The 6,333-nt window shown below is 42.8% G+C and overlaps 1 protein-coding gene across 2 annotated transcripts in view; it reads right to left on the minus strand.

The window, feature by feature from the left end:
- The window catches only part of Grem2 (gremlin 2, DAN family BMP antagonist), a 99,148-nt gene extending 95,521 nt beyond the window's left edge, over positions 1 to 3,627 (minus strand). Inside the window, exon 1 of one of the 2 annotated variants that reach the window (XM_006993716.4) lies at positions 2,932 to 3,627. The gene's annotated coding sequence lies outside the window, so the exon portion shown is untranslated. The remainder of the gene's footprint in view (positions 1 to 2,931) is intronic. The other variant, XM_076548011.1, reaches the window with a different exon arrangement.
- Positions 3,628 to 6,333: the final 2,706 nt, after the last annotated feature.

Below are 6,333 nucleotides of genomic sequence, written 5' to 3' on the forward strand. Positions count from 1 at the left end.
TCACTTCACATTCTTGGTGTGTGAAACATCTCATTCTCCACCCCTTCAACGCCCACACGGCTCTGGGACTCATCTCAACAAATTAATGCTCCACCAAGGGTTGGTCCTGTTGATGTGCTGGGCAGTCAAGGGGATGGGGGGATTCCTACTAGAAGTGTTGGCAATGGCAAGTATGCCCCAGTGGTAGGTTAATGTTGTTGTCATGAATGGTCTCAGGACTACATTTTTTAAAGCCTGATATGTGATCAGGTTTGCTTTTTATACATTATTAAGTCCACGTGTACAATTCTTAGAGACAAGAGTTATGTGATAGGAGGAGAAGCAGGTAATTGAAGAAGCAGATGCCACCATAGATCAAATTTATAATTACATGTCTTCCTCTTCTAAGCAATTCATCTTACATGCTGGTCCTTTGTGGGACTTGTCAGAATCCCAATACCGGGCACATTTTCTTGGGTTGAAATAATTCATTACTGTTCTCCTAACTGCTTAAAGGAGTCTAACCCTGGGCTCTTGCCTGCCACCTGGCATAGATGCTGTCACAGCACTGGAGCACAGACGTGGCTGGCCCAGTCTGCAGTGTGCCTGGGAGACTGCCGTCTCTCACAGTTTGCCCTTGACCCAGGCAGGCCAGTTATCTCATATCAAGAGAACCCAGGACTCAACTCAGGATTCAGCACCATTCTCTTGAACCAGAAGAGAGCTAAGGTAGAGGTATTTTAAACTAGTTAAGGGCCTATGATTTGGTTAAACTATACCATACATAGTTTGAAGAAATCTAGAGCTTTGGCTAGCTATTGTGAGACTTGCAGGGAATGAGCATTGGAGTAGCTCTCTCCATAAAAATGATAGCATAAAACAGTGAATAATCAAAACACTGTGTGCACATACATATGCCTATAGTCCCTGCCTTTATCCAGATAAATACATATATTTGAAAAGCCGCAAATGTATCAGCCTAAACAAAGTGAATGTATTTGGATTCTTACTTAGTCAATACCAACATACCCAGCATGGCTTTAGATTTGAACGGCAAGAAGAAATGAGTTATAGAAGATGGGCAAATGCTCACAATAAAACTTCCAGGCCTTCAGGATGACTCAATTGTACCAGTCTGAGGACCTGAGTTTGATTGAGCTCAAGATCCCACTGTGAAAGGACAGATGTGACTCCCTGAAGATCTCCTCTAATCTCCACATATGCACTCCACACAAACACACAACAACAACAACAACAATAATAACTATTTTAACTACAAAAAGACTTAGGTTGGTTCAGTTACATACATTGATTGGTGAACATTTTACAATCATTCCTCTGGTGATACAAAATGCAAGACATGTTTACCTATACCATTAACATGTTCTTTCTTAAACATAGTATCTAGTTAGCACATCTACTGCTTGTCACGACTTTTTAAAAAAATGCCCCATGTGATTATTCATTTTAGTCAAAGGGCAAAAATGTGTTATTTTCCTATCTCCATGGTAGAGCTACGCATGCATTCTCTTAGTGACGAAAGAACACATTCATCTGATTAAATGAAAATGGGTCAACTTAAATTCTCCATGGTGATATGCAAAGTGAATAGCTTTCTTATAACTTCCTTATCTTGCCTGGCCAGGCACAAGATTTGGGATAAGGACAGTGCTGAAGCTTAGGTGCCACAGAGGGCATGAGCCAACTATCAATGAATGGGTCACCACTCCCAGGAAGTATTAGGAGCCGGCTGGAGGAATGCTGTTCGGATACGGCTTCTGGTTACCCAAACCTGCATGTCATCCTGAAGAGATCCCTACTCTGTATGTTCCCCACACCAGGAAGGGCACTTCTTACAGAGGACGGCGGCCACGAATATCAGCTCTTGAGGACTGCCCCAAACAGGGACAATCCTTTATCAGAGTTACTCAGTCCCTTTGGCTTTTCCGGGAAGATGGAACTGATTAAGTAATGTTAATTTAATCATAAGTAATCAACATGGGAAAAAATTACATAACCAACTTCAAAATTGTGAATCAAAGATGGCGAAAACCCAGGAAAAGAGCTGTTTTGTCACTCCCCCACACGCCCACACAAAACTTTCCCCTCAAAAATAAACAGGGAGAAATCCATAAGTTTGACGGTTAAATAAAACAGAACTATGAATTGGCATTGCCTGAAAATGGTTATATTTAGTGCAAAGTTCTCCAATTCATTTTTAAATTATGCACTCCAGGCTGGCCTGGAACTCACAATCCTCCTGCCTCAGCCTCTTGAGTGCTGGAATCAATTCGTATGTTTTTAACCTAATTTGAGAGAGTTAGGAACTCAGCCTGTGGAGGAGGGTTCTGAAAGAGAAATGTGTTTTTAATTCATCAATGAAGGTAAGAATAAGACAACTACGTTTTAAAATTGCTGCCTCGATTCTTTCCTTTTCTCCTTCAGACAGTCTAAAGACATAGTGATATTTCAACCATGAGACTCGATCCACTTGGCCACATGCTTAAGAAATCAAGACCATGCCCAAGTCTTTGGCTTCCTGATTCTGCAGGGAGCACGTTAATGTGGTAGATAGGCAGACAATATTGAAAGCCTGTTCTCTAAACAATCACATGATGCTTGACTTGCGGTGGGTCATCATTGTAATGGAAATCATCAAGGGGTCCCACACGACAATATGTAGGTACTTGTGTTATTTTAAAAAGAAAGATCTCGGTGGAGTTTAAAGGTCTCCGCTCTCCACCTATGCAGAATCCAATAGGTTGACCCACCTGGTGGCCACAGCCACACAGAAGCAACGTAACCAACTACCCTGGAGAACTCAGGAGGGCATTCACCCCGTGCTTCTCTACGCACCAGCCCCACAGAAAGACGTGAATCCACCTTAGTTGCCTTGGGAAGGCAAAAGGTAGAAACCTGTGCGCGTCAGATCAGTCGTGACAAGCCGCATACCTGCAATGACGGGATGAAAGCCTCCTCCTGGGGTCCCTTGTGTGTCGCCTTGTCGGTCTCCTCTGTGTGAATGACACGATCCACAGCGGGTGTGCACAGGATCGCCCGGGGCAGTCGCAGCCTGGTTCGGCAGGAGGCCGGGGAAGCAGCTCCGGTGTGCGGAGCCAGCAGAGACGAGCGAGCGGAGCGCGCAGAGGGCGGAGCGCGTCCCGGCCGCGCCTGCAAATGTGGAAGGAGCTGGAGACAGCACTGTGTCCTCTCGGCGCTGCGCTGCGTGGGGATATTATCACAGGCTGGGATTTCTATTGGCTCGGAACACCAAACAAATCACACCAGCCACCCCCTCCTTCTCGGCTTCACTCAGCTCTGGCTTCTCATCATCTAACCCACAAACATTGCAGCCACACACACACTTCAGTCGCTCGTCCTGTTTCCCCATTCTTGCCTGCAGACTGGGGATTTACAACCTTGTGGGCAGTTCTTCACATTTTGTTTAGCAGACTTCCAATGCAAAGCTTGTCATGTAGAGAAATCCAACATCCTCTTAGCCCGCAAAACCCACTCATGCCTTCAGATCTCCCTCTTTAGGATGGACTCAAAATGTGAAGCATGTAGAATATCTCTCTCTCTCTCTCTCTCTCTCTCTCTCTCTCTCTCTCTCTCTCTCTCTCTCTCTCTCTCTCTCTCTCTCTCTCTCTCTCACACACACACACACACACACACACACCCCAGACTCTTTTTGTTTTGAATAACAGACGCTGGTGAAGTTAAAGGCAAGCTGAGCCCCGTGGCCAAAAGTGAGTTTAACTAGTAATAAAATATTTAAATGAATTCGGTGCAAAATATCCAACGTTTGGATTTTCTCTTCCACATACTGCATTAGTCATTATTCTCCTTATTTTTTTTTTTGTTTTTTGAATGCAGAGATCTCTAATATGAATCAGACACGTCAGCATCCAGAGAACATAGACCAATTCTTGTATACTTGAACTAGGCATGCGAGACCAGTTCACCTTGATGCTCGCTGGATGCCGGCTTCCTTTCTGAAGGGTCCCTTGGTCTCCATTGACCTTTTCAGCACTGAACCTCTGTGTGACTCTGCTGACAAAGGCACCTGGGTGGAAAATTGTCATCTGCATATGTGCACAGAGGTAAACCTTTGACCCCCTAAATGGGAAAAAGGCCCAAGAAAAATCTGAGACCTTAGGTACTGAGCTGGGGGAATTAAAATAAAATAAGGTTTCACCATATTTTGTAAAACAGGCTCCTATGGTCTTCCTTCCAAATAAGGTTCAGTGATGCTCATGGAAATTTTAATAACAGATTTCTCGGCAGAAGCTGTCACTTCTGAAACCACAGAGCTCCATTTTGATTCTTGACTTGACAGCTTCTCTCCCAGAATTGTCTACTTTTGTATACCTTATTAAAATCTGACAGTCTGGCTTCAGCCAGCTCAGAGAGCACACATCACTCTAAAATCATAGAAAATAGTAAGTTTGTGAAATTTGTTACCAACAAACATCTTACCTGCTTTCTTTTCCCATTTGGATATGTTCCAAGAATCCTGAACTGCAAAGCTGTTTTTCTAGGGCCAACTTAGAGCCAGCCAAGAATCTCCAGACTTTACAGGGGAAGAATCAGAAGAATATAGCATCTTACTGAAGGCAACAGTAAGCACAGCTGGAATATGTGATGGCCTCCTTTCTATTATCTTGGAGTTTTCTTCCCACACTAACTAGGCAAACCAAAGGAAGCTGAAGAAATAATGTAGCAGATTCTAATCACTGCCAACCTTTGCCCAGAAGAGCTAACAACATGGTCTCAGTCATCTAACCTGATAATCGTTCTACACATTATTTCAAGACTAGTCATATATGCAAGTAACTTATCAATCCCTTGTTTTAGAACTGCCTTTCAGGGTGAATACAAATAGGGGTCACCTACAAATAATGACAAAACAACAACGACAATAATAACCAATAAAGCAAGTCTTTTTATTTTGATGATACTCAGGGCTCATTATAGCTTTTCATATCACTAGAGAGACTGCCATGGAGTCATGAATAATGAAAAGGCACAGATAACATGCCTATATGCTTAGAATTTGGAAGGCCAAGGCTGGAGGACCTTGAGTCCCAGGCCTGCCTGGGCTACATATCAAAACCTTGCTACTCTCTGTCCCAACAAAAGAAAAGAAAGGAGGAAGAGAGGGAGGGAGGGGGGAAGGAGGGAAGGAGGACAAAAGGAAGGAAGCAAGGAAGGAAAAGGAAAACAGATAAATCTTAAATTTCATTTCAGGTAATAATTCAAATCTCCTTTTCTTTCAGTTAATGAAGAGCAAAAGTAGATGATTTAAGAGGCACTTCTTGTGCCTAATCAGTTATACAATTAGTGAAAAATAAATCAGCATATATTCTTTACTCTTCTTTCTTGTTTCTAAGATAATCCCCATATGCTACAGTTCATTAAGCTGTCCTTGTTGTAAATGACATGGACAGTAGTAAAAACAAAACTCTTGCATCTTGTTAGGAACAGTAATGAGTAGACCGCAGTGCAGATTAATGGCCAAGCATGTCTACTTTAGTTTCCACTCTACTTTGTTGTCACTCTCCTTGCTTCCATATGCTATTATTTTTTTAAACAGGAGGCATTCAAAACTTGGCATGTGTCCAAGAGAGCTGCTGATAAGAAAATGATCATGCATACTACCATTTATAAGGGATACTGCAGAGCACTGGGGGTCCCGTCTTGACAGAACTTGTGGCAAAGCAATGACATACTTTCAATTATTAAAAATGGAGGGAAATACACTTAACAATCCATTTAATGTTTTAAATGTATTGTCATATTCAGCAATATTTTCTTTGAGTGTATGTGCATGCATATGTATGTTCAAGTGTCTCTGGGTATAGAGGTATGTGTATGAGTATGTGTGTGTATGAGTAAGTGTGTGTGTGTGTGTGTGTGTGTGTGTGTGTGTGTGTGTGTGCACATTGGGGTCTGAGCATCACCCAATAGGCTAGGCCAGTGAGACCCAGGGCTCCCCTATCTCTGACTCTTCAGCACTGGGTCCTGAGATGATTACAAGCATGCACCACTACATCTAGTTTTTTTTTTTCCTTAGGGGTGCTGGAGATCAAATTTAGGTCCTCATGCCTGCACAGCAGGCAGTCTTCCCTCTGAACTGCATCCCTAGTCCATCCATTCATCAGTGTTTTCTTACTTGGATCTTTAAGGGCCTTATGTGGGCTACAGGTAAACATTATTTGGACCTGACCTGGTCACGTTAATGCTATGAAAAAAGGATGGGGAAAACCTTGAGTTCTTCTAGGGAGAAAAACAAACTAACAAAAACAGTGGTAGGCTTCTCACAATTAACATTTTCATCAGCTGAAAGGATTC

The sequence above is a fragment of the Peromyscus maniculatus genome, chromosome 11, assembly GCF_049852395.1.
Source record: "Peromyscus maniculatus bairdii isolate BWxNUB_F1_BW_parent chromosome 11, HU_Pman_BW_mat_3.1, whole genome shotgun sequence".
Classification (NCBI taxonomy): domain Eukaryota; kingdom Metazoa; phylum Chordata; class Mammalia; order Rodentia; family Cricetidae; genus Peromyscus; species Peromyscus maniculatus.